The sequence below is a fragment of the Panthera leo genome, chromosome B2 (genome assembly GCF_018350215.1).
Source record: "Panthera leo isolate Ple1 chromosome B2, P.leo_Ple1_pat1.1, whole genome shotgun sequence".
Lineage (NCBI taxonomy): Eukaryota > Metazoa > Chordata > Mammalia > Carnivora > Felidae > Panthera > Panthera leo.
The window spans coordinates 97,298,019-97,316,801 of record NC_056683.1 but is presented as its reverse complement, the minus strand read 5'-3'; the positions used below and the strand labels follow the sequence as shown (position 1 = coordinate 97,316,801).

The 18,783-nt window shown below is 36.4% G+C and overlaps 1 protein-coding gene and 1 long non-coding RNA gene across 6 annotated transcripts in view; both read right to left on the bottom strand.

Moving 5' to 3' along the window:
- FOXO3 (forkhead box O3) overlaps nucleotides 1–18,783 on the bottom strand; it is a 125,922-nt gene that overhangs the window by 69,831 nt on the left and 37,308 nt on the right. The window lies entirely within an intron of this gene.
- On the bottom strand, nucleotides 7,422–14,865 carry LOC122220246. 4 transcript variants are annotated; one of them, XR_006202747.1, is made up of 4 exons: nucleotides 12,597–14,865; nucleotides 8,403–9,846; nucleotides 8,268–8,303; nucleotides 7,422–7,836 (listed from the first exon to the last, which is right to left on the bottom strand). It is a non-coding gene; the product is annotated as an uncharacterized LOC122220246 (long non-coding RNA). The 4 variants fall into 4 exon arrangements; XR_006202745.1 differs by having other exon boundaries at nucleotides 8,268–8,498; nucleotides 9,733–9,846; XR_006202744.1 differs by having other exon boundaries at nucleotides 8,268–9,846.

Genomic DNA, 18,783 nt, shown 5'->3' with positions numbered 1-18,783 from the left:
TGGCAAGGCAGCACACCTGAAAGGAGGGAGCAGTGCAAAGGTCCTTTAGAATCTCAGGCTGAGTTCTTTGTGAGAGGAGACCACTTAAAGTCAGGGAGAAAAGCACCGAAAACAGTTGGTCTAAGTCCCAGAGCTCAAAAAGAGCTAGGAATAGTTCATGTTTTCACCAACAAAAGCAGAAATAATTCATAATACTCACACCATCAGATAAAATCCTCAGAAGAGTTTTGTTTTAGAACTGGAGCTAAATCATCCCTAAACTAATGGCTGCTCTGGACTTATCCTAATAAAGCCCAACAGCTGGCTTAAAAAATGATACAACTTATTTCCAGTAACTTAACTGCATGCCAGAACTAAGTCCAGTACTATTTAAGGGAATACAACAAAATCTAGCACCCAAGAACAGTATCCAAGTAAAATTTATCAGGCATGAAAAGGAAGAGGAAATTATGACTCATAACTAGGAGAAAAACCAATCAATAGAAACAGACCCAGAAATGACAAGAGATGATGGAATTAGTAGACAAGGGCATTAAACAGGTTATTATACTGGTATAGCTTCTTTGGAAAAACAGATAGTTCCTCAAAAGGTTATACATAGAGTAACCATATGACCCAGCAATCCCACTCCTAGGCAAATACCCAAAATAAAAATACATGTCCACGGAAAAACTTGTACATAAATGTTCACAACAGCACTATTCATAATAGCCCCCAAATTGAAACAATCCAAATGTCTATCAACTAATGAATAAAACGTGATATATCCATACAAGTAGAATATTATTCAACCATAAAGAGAAGTACTGATACATATTACAACATGGATGAACCTTAAAAGCATTATGCTAAGTGAAAAAAAAACAGATACAAAAGACCATGTATCATATGATCCCATTTATATGAAATTTGTTGAATAATCAAATTTATAGAGACAGAAAGTAGATTAGTGGTTGTGTATGCTGGAGAGGAGCAATACAGAATGGGGACTAATGGGTAAAGAGTTTCTTTATGGGGTGATGAAAATGTTCTAAAATTAGATTGTGATGATTGCACAACTCTGTTAATGTACTAAAAGCATTGATTTATATACTTTAAATGGATAAATTACATGCCAATGTGAGTTATGTCTCAATACAGTTGTTAAAAAGTTATTCTAAATATATTCCAGGTAGAAAAAGGAAGCAGAGAAGGGATAGATAAAAAAACAAATCCAGTGGCACTTTCAGTAAAGAAAAATGTAATATCTGAAATAAAAAAATATACTGGATGGGATTAACAGTGGATTAGACATTGCAAAAGATCAGTAAACTTCAACACACAACAACAAAACTATCCAAAATGAAGCATAGAGAGCAAAAAAGACTGAAAAACAAGTTAAAAGAGTATCAGTGACCTGTGGGAAGACAACATTAAGCTATCTAACATATCTGTAATTAAGGTCAAGAAGAAGAGAGGAAGAGGACAGGAAAAAAATAATTGAAAAATAATAGCTAAAATAATTTTTTTTTTTTTGCTAAAAACTATAATCCCACAGATCCAAGAAAACTTAAACCCCAAATAGAATAATATAAAGAAAACCACACAAAGGCAAATCATATTAAAATTAGTGATAAAGAAGAAAAATTATAAGCAGTCAGAGAAAAAGACACAATAAAAGAAGATAAAGAATACAAAAATACTAACCAAAAGGGACACATGCGCTCTTATGTTTATAGCAGCATTACCTAGAGTAGCATTATCTAAAAATTATGGAAATAACCCAAATATCCATCGATTGATAAAGATGTGGCATATATATACGCAATGAAATATCACTCAGCCATAAAAAAGAATGAAGTCTTGCCATTTGCAATGACATGGATGGAGCTAGAGAGAGTATTACACTAAACAAAATAAGTCAGTCAAAGACAAACACTATATGATTTTTACCCAAATGTGGAATTTAAGAAACAAATGAGCAAAGGGGGGGCGGGGGGGGGGGGGGGGAAGAGAAGTGCAAACCAAGAAACAGACTCTTAACTATAGAGAACAAACTGATAGTTACCAGAAGGTGGCCAGGAAGATGGGTTAAATAGATAATGGGGATATTAGGAGTGCACTTGTTGTGATGAGCACCAGGTGAGGTATGCAAGTGTTGAATCATTATACTGTACACCTGAAACTAATATTGCACTATGTTAATTAACTGGAATTTCAATTAAAACTTTTAAAAAAGGAATAAAGATAGAATGAGAGCAAAGTGCTTTTCATAAACTATTAAGACAGAAGACAATGGAGGAACACCCTTAATAAGGGAACAGAAAAACCATCATCCTAGAATTCTATACCTAGTAAAACTGTCTTTCAAAATTGAAGACAAAATAAAGACTTTCAGACAAACAAAAGCTGAGAGAATTCACTGCCAGCAGAGCGGCCCTGTAAGAAAGGTCATAAGAAAGTTCTTCAAGCAGAAAGAAATGCTATCAGATGGACATCAAAGGAATGAAAAGCCAGAAATTATCAATACATGGATAAATAGAGATTTTCTTCCCTCATTTTTAATCTTTTTAAAAGACAAGGACTATTTAAAGCAACCTAGTAATATATCATTTATAACATGTTTATAACATGTAGACATAAAATAGAACTAAGAGTAGGAAGGGAGAAATGGCAGCATGTTATTTTAAGGATCTTACATTCTACATAAAGTCTTATTTGGAGACTGACTATAATTGGTTAAACATGTAAAACACTAGAGAAACCATTATAAAATAACAAAGGGATGTGGCTAATATGCTAGGTAAATGGTATTCATTGAAACAATAACTACTTAATAGAAGGCAGGAAAAGCACACAAAAACACACAGGACAAATAGAAAACTAACAACAAGATAGTAGATTTAAACCTAAACAAATCACAATTACATTATATGAAATGGTCTTTTTAAAAACCCTCCTAACAAAAGGCAGAGAGTGTCAGACTGGATTAAATAATAGCAACAACAAAAACAAGACCCAACTAATTATATGCTGCTTATATACATACATACATACAAAGATTAGTTGTGTCTAAACACAGAGATAGGTTATAAGTGTAAGGAGGGTAAAAGAGGTACCATACAAATAGTAATTGAAAGAAAGTTAAAGTAGCTTACTAAACAAAAGTAGCTGGAGTGGTAGTGGTACTATATTACCTTTATTATACAGATTTTTAACAAAGAATATTGCCAGGATGAAGAGGGACATTCCATAACAAAGGAGCCAATGTATCAAGAAGACATAGAACGATCTGAAATGTTTATCTGCCAGCAATAGAATTTCAAAATACACGAAGCAAAAAGAGAACTGAAAAAAGAAGTAGACAAATCCACAATTACAGCTGGAATTTCAAAATTCATTTCACAGTAATTAATATAACAAGCACTCACCAAATGAAGTTGACCCCCTTGACCTAACTGGCATTTATAGAACACACACCCAAAAATATATATATTCTTTTCAAATATACATAAAACATTCACCAAGACAGACCAAATTGTAGGCTATAAACAAGTCTCCATAAATTTTTAAGAAGGCTGAAATTATACAAAGTAGATTCTCTGACCACAAAAGGATTAAGTTAGAAAATAATAATAGAGGGGCACCTGGCTTGTCAGTCTGTAGAGCCTGTGCAACTTTTGATCTTGAGATCATGAGTTCAAGCCCTATGTTGGGGGCAGAGGTTGCTTACACACATACATACATACATACATACATACATACATACATACATAAAATCTGGAAAATCCTCCACATATGTGGAAATTAAATAATTCATTTCTAAATAAACCATAGATCAAAAAAGAAATCACCAGCTAAATTGGAAAGTATTTTCAGCCGAAAGTAAAAAACAAACATTGTTATATGTAACCAAAGCAGTTGCTTGAAGGAAATTTATCTTTTAATATTTGTATTAGGAAAGGAGAGTCTCAAATAAATGGTCTAACCTTCCATCCTAAGTTACCAGAAAAAGAGCAAATTAAACCCATAACAAGCAGAATGAAAATAAAGAGCAGAAATTAATGAAACTAAAAACATAAAAACAACAGAGAAAAATCAATGATACCAAATGCTGATTCTTTGAAAAAGTCAATAATCATATGGCTCTAGCCAGAATAAGGGAAAAGACAGAAAACAAATTACCAATATCAAGAATGAAAACAAAATCCCTACAGGTCATACATATATTAAAAGGATAATAAGAGAATAACATAAACACCTCTATGTTCATAAATTTGACAACTTAAATGAAATGGACAAATTTCTAGAAAGGCACAAACTGTCAAAACTCACTCCAGGAAAAATTTAAAAACCAACAGCCTCACTATTTAGTAAATAAATTGAATCGGTAATTAAAAACCTTACAAAGAAAACTCCAGGCTCTTAAGGATTAACTGTTGAATTCTACCAAACATTGAAGGGAAGGAAAGATAATACAAATTCTACCAGAAAACAGAAGAAAGAACAATTTCCAACTCATTTTGAGACTACCATTACTCTGATTACTAAAACCAGACAAAATATTAAAAGGAACTTATAGATCAATATCCCTCATGAAGACAGACACAAAAATCCTTAACAAAAACTTAGCAACTTGAATCTAGCAACACAAAAGGTAACATGTTATGACAAAGTCAGATACACTCCAGCAATACCAGGTTGGTTTAACATTGAAAATCAATGTGCTTCTTCACATTAAAAGATTAAAACAAAATACAACAAAACTCTTATAACTGAATAGTATGAACACAAATATTCCTATTTTTGAAAAAGGCAGGTTTCAACACTTGACCAAAGATATACAAATCAGAAATAAGCACATAGAAAGATGCTTAACATTATTAATGAAGCAAATGCAAATTAAAAGTATAAGATATCTACCATTACACACTCAATACATTCTACAGTGGATAAAAGTAAAATGACTGACAAACCATTCAAATGTTGGAGAGGACGGGAAACAACTAGAACTCTCCTATACTGCTGGTTTGGTGGTCTGGCAGTCTGGTAGTTTCTTACAAAATTAACATGCACTGTACATATGACCCAGCAATCCTATTCCTAGGGATTTACCCCCAAGAAATGGAAAAATGTATCCCCAAAGACTTGAATGTGAATACTCCAAGCAACTTTATTCATAATAGTAAAAAAAAACACAAAACAACAACAACAACAAATTGGAAATAACCCAAAAGTCCATCTACTGATAGATAAATGGATAAAATATTCTGCTCATGGAATATTCACAAAATGGAATGTTTCATAGCAATTAAAAGGAATGAACTGACACAAGACAGGAATGAATCTCATATGCACTATTCTAAGTGAAAGGAGCTAACACAAAAAGCTACATACAGTATGACACCATTTATATAAAATTCCAGAAAAGGCAAAAGCAGCTCAGATGTTGCCAGGGGCCAAAAGCAGGGGGAGGGGAATGGCTGGAAATGGTGGTGATGAAAATGTTTGAAATGCTTTACATCATGACTGTGATGTTACACAACTGTACACCTTTATCAAAACTCACATTCTGCACATAAAATGGCAAATTTTATTACATTCAAATTATACCATTCAATAGATTAATTTTTTCCCCTCAGGTTAATTTCAAAATAAATCACCATGGTTTCTGTTTGCTTTTAAAGATTTTAAGTAATCTCTACACCCAACACGGGACTCAAACTCGTAACCCTGAGATCAAGAATCTCATGGTCCACTGACTGAGCCAGCCAGACGCCTCATAATTGTTTTTTTCTTTTTTAAGAGATAATTTTAGGGGCACCTGGGTCGCTCAGTCGGTTAAGCGTCCGACTTCGGCCCAGGTCATGATCTTGCGGTCCGTGAGTTTGAGCCCCGCATCGGGCTCTGTGCTGACAGTTCAGAGCCTGGAGCCTGTTTCAGATTCTGTGTCTCCCTCTTTCTCTGACCCTCCCCTGTTCATGCTCTGTCTCTCTGTGTCTCAAAAATAAATATACGTTTAAAAAAAAATTTTTTTTTTAAGAGATAATTTTATTTCGTTGTAAGATTATCCAAATGCTTCGAACAGCAGGATTGTAAGAAAAAGGTCTTCATCCTCCTTGGATCACAAATGGGGGGGGGGGGGGGCGCGGGGGGGCAGGCAGGAGAAGTAACAAAAATCCAAAAAAAAAAAGTAAAAAGCATAAGGACAAGAAACATGTGGGGGTTGTCCTCTGAATTGTTTAAACTGCACCTATAGGTTTCAGATTTTGCCAGCTCTTACCCCATCACATATCTACTTGTAAAGGCCACAGAATGGAAATGTGTTCTCACTCGCTCTCGCTCTCTCTCTCTCTCACACACACACACACACACACACACACACACACACACACACACGTCAGTCCTTTACTTTTTTTCCTCTTTGACTCAGAGCACAAAGAAGAGGCTCAGCCTATTGAGCTGAGAGGTCCAGTCTCATGACTCATTTGTACACACGAACACGGAATCCTCTGCTCAATTCTATCGCATTTCTTGTAGCCAAATTTCCCTGTAGCTAGTTTACTGTGAGTTCCTAGTCAGGAGTCCACAGTTAGAACCTTAGCAATGTACAGAACATTTAGATGCATTCCTCTTATTTTAAAATTATAAAAACAGGGACACCTGGATTGGCTCAGTCAGTTAAGCATGTGACTTTGGTTCAGGTCATAATCTCACAGTTCATGGGTTTGAGCCCCGCATTGGGCTCTGTGCTGACAGCTCAGAGCTTGGAGCCTGCTTCACATTCTGTGTCTCCATCTCTACCTCTCCCCTGCTCACGCTCTGTCTCTCAAACATAAATAAGTATTTTTAAAAATTATATTAAAATAAAGTGAAATTATCGGGGTGCCTGGGTGGCTCAGTCGGTTAAGCATCTGACTTCGGTTCAGGTCATGATCTCACGGTTTATGAGTTTGAGCCCTGCATCAGGCTCTGTGCTGACAGTTCAGAGCTCAGAGCCTGAAGCCTGCTGCAGATTCTGTGTCTTCCTCGCTCTCTGCCCCTCCCCCACTCATGCTCTGTCTTTATCAAAAATAAATGTATAAAAATAAAATAAAATTATAAAAACAATAACTATAAATTATAGAATATTAAAATAAAGGGAAAAAATAACAAGTGCTCTCCAACAAAGAAATAGTTAAATAAATTATAAATCCATCCACTTCTTGTCCTCTTAAAGCAATAAACTATAAAGCCTATGCATAGATAAAAACAAAACACAGAAAACAAAGAACAGAAAATCTCTTAATGAACCTAAATCAATAGCTCATGTGCAAATGACCAAATCTGCAAGGAACACCTAAATTAAGAAGGATTATAACAGGTCTTCTCCAACTTTTTTCTTTTTAAAAGTGTATGTATGTGCGTGTATATATATATATATATATATATATATATATATATATTTTTTTTTTTTTTTTTTTTTTTTTTTTTTTTTCATCAAATACGCACATCTTCTGAGTTTAATGAAAGGACTCTAGCCTAGGGAAAAAGCAGCCAGGTCAAATTAAAGCCTCTAGGCACATTACCTGCATGTATATACATGCTGTCAGGTACTAAGCTACAACAGAAGGACCATGATGTACACCACTAAAGGGGTGTGACATGAAGAAACAGCCAAGTAAGAACAACACTGCTTTCCAATTTAAGAGATCACTTTGTTGTCCCATGTGGCTGACCCAGAAACACAAATACATTCACCCTACGGTGATCCATAGACACAGTGAGAAACAAATTCACTTGCCTGTTATTTAGCCTTCTGTCCTCTCCTTCTTAATAATACCATCTTCAATCTCAATACTCTACTGTCAACACCACCTTAAAAGTAGTAGACAGGACAGACAGTATTTTGGCTAATGTTAAAACTAAAGAGATCAAGACCCAGAGCTTTATCATATTCACTCCACTACTAAGTAGCTAAACCTGGACTAGACCCTAGGTCCATGGGCACCAGAGTATTAACTCCCAGGGCCTCTCTCTGAATGTTGGACATTACCCCGAGTCAGTACAACCATTCCCACCCACTGCCTTCCTTTTAGGAGTAATGATGGGGCTCTATCCCATCTCTAAGCACTCAGGGGAACAAAAGCTTTTGGAAGAGACGTGACAATTCACCATTCATTTTGGGGAAAAGGCTAAAAATAGTAAGGCTTAGAGATAATCCATTTACTCAGCTTACCAGTTATAAACCACTGCTTTACTGAATGTGAATTACAGTAGGCTGATCTTAAAGACATTTCAGAACTAACCTCCAATAACCTCTTCTGCATCATGTCCTCTGGTAACTGTCCATCTGGATTAAGGCAAAAATCTCGAGGTCCAGCTAACACACCTCTGCAGCTGGTGGAAGCACTCTGGCCACCTCAGTGTTAACAAAAGGATACATGTTCTACACAGTTCTATACACATGAACTGCTTAAGCAGCTATCTTGAGCCTGAAACAAATCTGTCCAGGGAAATTAGAGCCAGTGTTCTGACCGCTGTGGGGGAGGGGTAAAGAAAAAAAAAGTTAAGCTTTTACTTTTTTCTCTGTGATAACAGCATACTTCTCTTCAAACTTTGAAGAACTACTGGAAATGCTAAATTTTATAAAAGTACCAAGGCCATAAAGAGCTTTTAAATTGTTTGCCACTCATGAACACACTGGAGTTGTTTTCAAATAAACCTAAAGACAACTCAAAGGTATCCCAAATGGTACACTGTGTTCAGAACCCATAGAGTTGGCTAGCAGGTAGGATATTTGGTTTCCTGATTGTTAATCAGGACATTTTTGTTTCTGGATCTTGTTTTTGATAGAGAAATTATAGCAGCATCAGAAAAGCATTGGGTTTGGGTTTTTTTTTTAATTCAACAAGTTCTGAAAAGTTCTCTACTCATCCTTCTACTTTATTTGGACTACATCTCTAACCTAGTCTATGGTCTGTATCGCTCTGAGAGTAAAAAGATAATTCCTGGTTAGCATAAGCCTCTTTGGCAGAACTACTTGTAATACGTCTGTGATAGCCAATTCTCCACCATCTTTAAGTAGGAGTGTTAATTTATCCACCCATCAGTTTTTCAAGGGGTTGAACTAGAGATCTCACCCAACTCAAGCATTCTGAAAATGACTCTCAGTATTAAACAGATACTTACATTTAAATTAGAGAAACTCGAGGTGATCTTGAGACCAACTGGGAGTATGCATATGAAGTCCTACATTACTCCTCATGAATCATATGAAAGAAGTGGACTAGAAGGTCTATATATCTTTCAAGTCTGACATTCTATAATCCCAAGGTCCTTGGAAAATGGCAGCAAATAGGACAGGAATGAAGGTCAGACCTGCCAGCAATGGTCAGAATGCTGCTGTGCTGAACTGAGAAACTACTAATGATCAAAGAGTAGTTCTTCCAGGCTAACCCACTGTTAAAGAATACACATTTCGGTGCCTGGCACATGGTAGGTATCAATAAACATTTATTGAGTGAGTGTAAATTTCTTCCTTAGCATCTGAGGTAAGGCATCCAAGGAATTTAATCTGTGACCCCCTCCAAAAGGATGCTTATATCTTACTAAGTCAGGATTTTCAGAAAAATAACCATATGGGAACTCCCTTGGGTTTTGGAAACTGAGCAGAATTTGTCCACAATCATCTGGGCATCTGCATAGAGCAAGATCAACGGGGTTGGAAACAAATACACCTCACAATCCCATTTTCAAGACATGTAGCCTTACCAGAATCAGAAAACACAGTATTAGCGAGGCAAGTTTCTGAAGAGAGTATAGGGAACATTAGTCTTCTATATAGTATTTCAATTTGTGATAAATCTTTCATCTTCTAAGTATGCCCTTTTGTGTGTGCAAGATAAAAAACACAAGTTAATAAAAGTCTAGTTATAAACTCTGTGAGTCTAAGAAACAATGACAACACCTTGCTCCTAAATATTCTAATATTCCAGGGGTCTGTTTGTTTTTTAAACATAACAAAAGAAAAAACATGGACACTTGCTGGCCGAACTTGCACTGCCTCCTTCAATGTACTCATGTTGAGCTATCTTTAGGAGACCTTGCCCCTACCCACTCTTGTCACACAGGCAACAAAAATGAAAACTGCACACAACAGTGGCCAAAGAGCCAACTTTTAAAAGTTTTGCAAATTAGCACATACTAAAAGGGGTCAAAATACAAATTTTAACCATTTAAAATGTGCACACTGATCACTAAGCACTTGGTATAAAGTAGGACAGGCTGGTAAATGACTAGAAAAAATTTGTTGGCTCCCTGGCTTTCTGAACCTGCCTGTTCACAAGGCTGCTTCCTGGGAAGAAGAAGAAAGTTTTTAAAGGAGTTTCCTTAACCACAACGTGGCAGAACTATGCAGTCACATCAAATTCAAGAAGACTTTTTTTTTCCCTTTTCTCCTTTTGATTTTTGTTCTACCAGTGGCATTGCCACCGCGTGTCAAGAACCCAAAGAGTTTAGGGGGAGGGGGAGGGATGTCACAATTGCAGAGGCCTGATTACTATGCAGAAAACGCCGCCCTACCAGACAGACGTGCCAATGAACCGCCCTTGGGAAGAGGAGCCAGGGTACAGTGTGTGGTGGTGAACAAAAGGGGTGATGTACTGTGGAATTAGTTTCAAAAAGAATTCCTCATCTCCAGAGTTTCTGGATTTCTGGGCAAGAGCAGCAATTAGTCATTAGCTGAGAACATTGACAACCAAGGAAGATGCTCTGATCAGCCTCCTGTCAAACTACGCAGAATTCCAGTCTTCGAACGCTCAATACCAAATTAGTTGTCTTCTGACCCTGTCCCACCTTTGTATTTATTTATTTATTTGAGAGAGGGAGGAAGAGAATTTCAAGCAGGCTCCACGCTGTCAGCACACAGCCCGATTCAGACCCTGAACCCACGAACCTGGAGATCATGAACTGAGCCGAAATCAAGAGTTGGACGCTTAATGGACTGAGCCCCCTGGTGCCCGCCACCTCTTTTAATGTGTAATTGTTGTTTCAGACCAAAGTTGTTTTGTGGCACAAACTTATTTTACTTGTAATTCGTACATTTAAAAAAATCCAAAAATTTTTATCAATGACAATTTTACCAAGCAATTAATTATCAGGTACCACATGCTCACACTGCAAGATAGATTTTTCTGGTTTTTTTTTCTTGAGTGATGTGAAAGCACCACATTTTACAAAATAAATGCATCTTGTGACTTCTCCCTTTAATCAAATGTTCTTCTAATTTGCTGTCTTACTTCAACCTCATGCTACATTTCCATGTTCACTTCCCCATCCACCCCACCCCCCTATCCCAGCCTGGTCCCTCATTTTATCTAAGCAGGTTATCAAAACAGAACCATCCCACTTAGCACTCCCTGTGCTAAAACAAAACAAAACAAAAGCAAACAAACCTTCTCTTTCTAGGGTAATTCCAATCATTCCCAAACCATTTGCGAAATTAAGATAATTTGATCTAACCCCCCCCCTTTTTTTTTTTTTTACTAAAGTGTCATCTTAGGCAGGCTTTTAATTGATCTAAGCCTCTGTTTCTTTTCTGAGAAATGAGTAACTTTTAGGGTATGGATTAGACATATGTATCTGAAACACAGTATGTATGCAAAAAATCAATAGTAAACAGAAGGACCCCTATAATAGAGAATAGGACTATGAACTTCACTTATCTCAATTACAAAGCTTATTTTGGCCTAAGGAATATCTTATGCTTAAAAATGAAAATTAGTAGAGCTAAGAAGCCATGTCCACGTGGAACAGTGTGAAGAAAATCTGCGAAAGAGAAGCATTTGGCTTTAAATAAAATTCTCTCTCCTCACTGAGCCATCATGATCCACAGGTGAGCAAGGCACAACAAAATGGGAAAAGTCTCAAAATCACTTCTCATTCACGACATTTAGATATGGCACATGAGGGCATCTCCATAAGGGGTGAAATGGAGTTAAGACAATACTCTAGATATTTATAAAGGACCCAAACAAAACACACTAAAAAGCAAAAAAAAAAAAAATCCACCAACCCTCAAAAACTTAAGGGGCTCTGAAACATCCAGGCTGGCTGTTTTCTTTGGCAGAATTCACAGGCAGTTCAGTTCTAGCACAGGCCCTAGAACTATAACATTTATTTGTGGTTCAAACACAATAATGAACAATGAATGTGAACTGAATATTCCTTGTCCACAAATAGGTCAATGTCAAACACAGTATTATGTACTAATAAATCATATGAAGCCTCCACACTTCAATACAGTTTTAGAACAGGACTATTCACTCATTTTAGGCAAAAGCAGGCTTCTGTTGAGTGTTATCCAAATCCAGAAAGAACACAAAATATGTTGGAAGTTCTTCCACACAGTCACACAAAAGTATAATGATCCACAAAAACTTAACCTGCCACTGAAGAGGTAAAAGGAATCCAATGTTTTTACCTCATTTATCCACCAAGAAATATAATGCTGTCTTTCAGTTTCTTTTTATTACTTACTATATCCACCATAATTCTAGATTTTCATGAGCAAATCTTTCCTGAAATATCTATATAATAAATCTTGATCGCTTAAAATATGTTTTTCTCTGTAGTACCTTCTGACCTCCTCAGTAAATGAATTCTGCATGATGTTGACCAGTCTTTTGACAACCCCTCAGATCAGAATTGTACATCACCATTTTAGTCAAAGAAGTCTGAGGGTTCGATGCTGTTTGCATTTGATCATTCTCAACATCATGTGCTTTCAGAGTTGCATAAGCCACTGTTCTTGGTCAAATTCGTAGTCAAAGATTCTTCTAGGAGTTCTTAGACCTGTAGATAGTTCCGTGATTGTTATAAAAATACTTCTTTTTAAATAAAAAATGTTGTCTAAATACAACACATAGAGAAATTTTTATTTCAAAGATAAAATGAAACTCTGAGCTTCAATAAAGTTGACAGATTCCAGGGCTCTTCTACTGCCCTGGGGAAAGCTGTACAGGCTGAGCTCAAAGAAAATGCTCCATCCGAAACTTCCCCAATGGTCGCCCCTTTCCCCCATTAAGCAGAACTCCTTTCCTGCATTCTCTTTATAGCAAAAGTAATGCTTGACAAATTAGGTTGTATGTAACACCTGGATGTAAGAATGACTGGCTTGATGTTCAATAATACACTTTCCTTCCTAGGCCAAAAGGTGTGTGAATGTTCTAGATACTTAATGTTAAGATCACTGGTGCAGTAAGGATCATGATAAACTGGGAAAAATGAAAAGAGAAGATTTTCTTTATCATACCTGAGAAAGTGAATAGTTTTCATGGATGATGCTTTGCTTTATCTGCTCATTTCTTTATTAGTCTTCGGCTACAAACTTGTAGAAGATATTTAAATGGCTGAATGAATAATAATTCTTATAACTTTAAAGAGAAAAATGCCAGATTCTTCCAGCCTCCTTAATTTGTTTATTGGTAAGAATGGGATCTGTCTTTGTCACAGGACACTAACTGAGCACCAAAGAAGTTAGTAAGCACAATCTCTTCTGAAATCATCCAATCTCCTACAGAGTGATTTGCCATTCTAACAATAAAACAATTTTTACTGAAATCTTGATTCATCTTAAATATGGTACCCACAGATGAAGAAAAGTAACTACAGATTTCAAAACACAAAGAGAAAAAAATGTCTTACCTGGAAGGAATGTCAGTTTGCCATATTCTACCAGAAAGTAATTTTCAAGCCAAAGATTTCATTTATCTCAGAAAACAAATACATTCAGGTTTTAGTAGATAAATATTCTTCTTCCTGCTTTATCCCTTCAAAATCACTGCCTAGTCACACTGAGAAAAACACTAAAACACTTTAGTGGAAGAAGGGAGAAAAAAAGCAACTACTGCTCTACATACTCTTAACTTCCATTAAAGGACTATACTTAACTCTCATCTATAAGAGTAAAAAATGGGCTACTATCCTGATAAAACACATACACACTCTCTCTTACCTATATTGCTTATATTAATCAGTTTTTACAAAAAGTGATTCACATCTTGAAGGTTTTCCTTTGTTTAAGTCTATTAGTGATGGCAGCACACCCATGTTTAATTCTTCTGGATGAATATAAGGTAGAAAAGAGACAAGGCACAAGATTAGGCAGACTGAGTGATTTCTTGTAATTCTCTGTTCCCACCTTTTTTTTTTTTAAGATTTTATTTTTTTAATCCCAATACCCAGTGGGGAGTTTAATCTCAATACCCAATGGGGATTTTGAATTTACAACCCTGAGATTAAGAGTCCCCTGTTTCACCAACTGAGCCAGCCAAGCACCCCTCTGTACCCATCTTATAACAAATCCACTGAGGCTCTACAAAACCACTTCAGTAGAGTCCCAAACTTAATATAAAGATAAGATTTTAATGGTACTTCCACTATTCTGAAAGATTTTCTTAGGCTAAGTGGGACTGGAAAAGAGTTAAGTTGTAAGTATATGTGGCTAGAGGCAGGGTATGGTAGAGATTAACAAGGATTTTTTGAAAGTAATAATGTTCTGTGTTGGCAAAGGTATGAGGAATGGGTAAATGGGCACTTTCATACACTGCTGGTAGAATTTTAACAGGACAGATATTAGAGAAAAAAAAACAAAGTTTTAAAATTCTGCGCACTCTGAGGTATCAATTCCACTTCTAGAAAACAAAAGTAGATGTGCATTAAGGCTTACCTATAAGGTTCTTATCAGTGTACTCATAACAGCAAAAAAACTGGAGAGAAAAGAGCCTTAATCCATCTAGAAATAACCAACTAAAAAATGACATATTTATTCTATACAATGAAAAACAATGTCATACAAAGGAAATATTACGCCATCATTAAAATGAAGTCATTGGGCATTTATCCCAGAGAAAAACTTATGTTCAAATTTTTTTTATGTTTATTTATTTTTAAGAGAGAGAGAGAGCGAGCAAGCGAGCATGGGGGAGTGGCAGAGAGAGAGGGAGACACAGAATCTGAAGCAGGCTCCAGGCTCTGAGCTGTGAGCATAGAGCCTGATACGGGGCTTTCAACTCACGAACAGTGAGATCATGACCTGAGCCAAAGTCGGACATGTAACTGACTGAGCCACCCAGGTGCCCCAAGAAAAACTGATGTTCATACAAAAACATGTATACAAATGTTCAAAGAAGTTTTATTCAAAATAGCCAAAAGCTGGAAAAACCCAAATATGCAATCAACTGATAAATGGATAAATAAAATGTGATATATCCGTACAGAGGGAATACTAGACAGGAAAAAATAGAAAACTATTGGTACATGCAATTTTCTGAATAAATATCCAGAGAATTAGGCTGAATGGAAAAAGCCAATCCCAAAGGTCACACAAGCTGTATAATTGTACTTATACAACATTCTTGAAATGACTACATTAAAAAAATGGAGAACAGATTAGTGGTTGCCAGGGGCCAGGGTGGAGATAAGAAAAAGAAGGTGGGTATGGCTACAGAATCCTTGTGGTGATGGAAATGTTCTGTATCTCGACTGTATCAATGCCAGTAAATTGGTTGGGTGTACCATAGTTTTGCAAGATATTATCACTGGGAGAACCTGGGACCTCCTCTTTCTTACAACTGTATGTAAATTTACAATTATCTCAAAATAAGACATTTAAATTTAATTTTTATTTTTTTAATGTTTATTTTTGAGACAGAGACAGAGCGTGAGTGAGAGAGGGGCAGAGAGAGAGGGAGACACAGAATCTGAAGCAGGCTCAAGGCTCTAAGCTGTCAGTATAGAGCCCGACGCAGGTCTCAAACTCACGAATGGCGAGATCATGACCTGAGCCAAAGTTGGACGTTTAACTGACTAAGACACCTAGGCGCCCAGACATTTAAATTTTAAAAATGAAATCATTAACAATTATTTAGTGACATTGAAAAGTCTCTATAATCCCTCCTCCCTTATGAAAATTAGTCAAGATATCAAACTAGCAAGTTCCTGAGGCTTAAAGGAGAAAACCAGGTGTTAAAGCTATAGGTATAATACATAATCCCAGTCAACCAAACCAAGAAATAAGCACAAAGAAATGTTCACAATAAGCTGCAGAATTATAGGTGATTTTTATTTCCTTCATTTTTGCAATTTGTAGTTTTCAAATTTTTCTCAATGAACACAGATACCCTAATAATAAAAGGAAATAAATTTTAAAGGCTTTTATCTATGGAACACCAACTTGTGTTAACTGGTCTTCCCAGGTAACACAACTAGGTTTTGACAGTACTCTTGAAGTGAATGACTTAAAGGAAAAAACAAATGTAACTATGTGTAGTGATGGATGTTAACTAAACTTACCGCAGTAATCATTTTGCAATCTACACATATTAAGTCATTATGTTGTATGCCTAAAACTAATACAATGTTATATGTCAATTATATCTCAATAAAAAATAAAGTAAATAAGTGAATGGCTTACCCCTCAAAAGTCTTGAAAACACAGGAATACCTAGGGGCAAGTTGTGCTGACCAGTAACTCAAATCTTGCCCAAACAGAAGGCTGATTCAGATTCACGTGGAAGGAAAGAACTGGCCACCCAACGTTGGAATTTGGCTACATTCTATTCTATAGAATACCTATAATATCTGTATTCTATTCTGAATTGAAAAGTGAAATGGAACAATCTACATCGACAGTCAAGAATAAATGAGATGGAAAGACGTTGGAATCTGTCTGAAGAAATGGGATAGCCCTTAACAGAAACAACTGTACATAATGGATGTAGAGTGGGCTTACTTCTCAATATATCTATTCTAAAGCATTTCTAAGTCTGTGAGTCAGATTTTAATGTACTAAGTGGGGGTTTTTTGCTTTTTTTTTTTTTTTTTAAGGAAAATGAGAAGGATTCTAGAAAAGGAAATGCACTGAACTGCAATAAAAGGTTGGGACATCAAACTTGGGAAAGTCTTTTGTGGCAGATGATGAAGAAAAAGACCAGAAGCATCTCTGAGAAAGTATAACATTCCCATTGAGTTCCAGAGGATGGAACATATTGGGTGAAAGGTCATTATGAGAAGTCTATAATCGTAAACTATTTATGGTGCATTGACTACCGAACACCATTCAAATAAGAGATAATTGTGTTCAAAATGTAAATCCACAAACTATGGCTGTAATATGCGCACATACACACAGACATATACACACACTATCCTAGGCATAGCTGAGAGCATACAGTATAGAAATTAATTTATTTTTGGTCCCAGAATAAGCAACAAAGTTAGTACACCTAGAAGGATTATATTTTTCTCTTTTATATAAGATTTCCCTGCCTAAAGAGAAAATCCCCATTAAAAAAGGTTATGTTTTTAAAGAACACTCCTGTATCTGTTTCAGTTCAGAAGAGTCATTTACTTATTACCTAGAATAACAACAGGGGAAAAGGAAGAAGGAAAACAGGGAATAAAGCAACTTGCATTAATAGTCATTCTAATCTAGCAATGAGCAAACAGCACTCATCCAAGTTTCTAATGAACTCAGATTGCACCTCAAGTTTCTTATATAATAATTACTAGCAATCTTTTTATTAATTACATCGAAAAAGAAATGGGATAAAGAACATGCACAGATGAGAATTTGAGAAATTCCTTCCTGGTCATCAGAAGCCAAAAGTGAAGGAGGTGGAGGGTCATGTGTGAAGACAGAGGGCTCCTGCCCTAAGTCGAAATCTCCAACCACCACCAGGTTGCAGTAACAGGAAAAGAGACTATCAACCATCTGCATCTTGCTATATAATTCTTGTTGGCATTCCTGGAAGCCATTTGTCTGCCAAACCAATTCCATGAATGGGAGCCTTCCCAGAACATATTAAGAATTCTTTCCCTAAATTTCTGTTTCCATGATGGTGAATTTCCAGTAAGTCAATCACCACAGAATGTGTGACACTTCTCCCTCCCTGCTCCTACCACCAAATCTGGACAGCCCCAAAACCTTTTGGAATTATGCTTCTGACTCATGTTGTACTTAACTTGTTCGAGAGAAAGCTCCTGATTCCTGCCCTGTTTCCCAGCAGGCACCAGCACAGACAGCTGGTTCAGAGCAATGGGTCAGTGTGTCCCAGTGGCTCTTTTGTGCACATCCTGCTTGTGGTTGCCTCAGTTCAGTTTATCACTCAGCAAGTGCTTGGTAATCCCCTGTCATCCCCACCCTACGAACGTCCGTATCAGCAGAGCTGGGTAGCAACAAGTCAGCAGAATTCAGCCAATCAATCCATTCCTCCTCTGGAACTGAGGTGACTCAAGTAAAGATGAAGAAAGTCTGAAGAACACAATTCTGGGGCTGAAAGACGACTTCAGACTGAGAGAAGCACAGGGGTTTTTCCCTCCCTAAATTGGGAGAGATAGAAGAAGGGAGGGTCAAGAGGAAGAAGGCAAGGATTCCAGTAGATTATGCAATAGGATTTGTATATGTAATATACATACATGTACAATATGGTATGTTATGAACTGCATGGGAATTGGATCCTTAAAGGAAAATATATGCCCCACCACATAATTGGGAACCTCAAAACTCCATGAGGGGAATTATGTTTTTTGTTAAAATTTTTTCTTGCTTGATTAGAATGTTCAAAAATTCCATCTTAGAATTTGCAGACTTAGAAGAGATTATTTAACAAATATGGCTGACTATAAGTAGTTTCAGCAAAGGAAGAAGAATCACTAACTTAAAAAAACCAAAACATAAATTCTAATTTTAGGACCTCTTTAGTACTCTAGTAGGTGGCATGTGATGGGCTCTGTGATACATCTGAAGAGTCAGGCAGACCT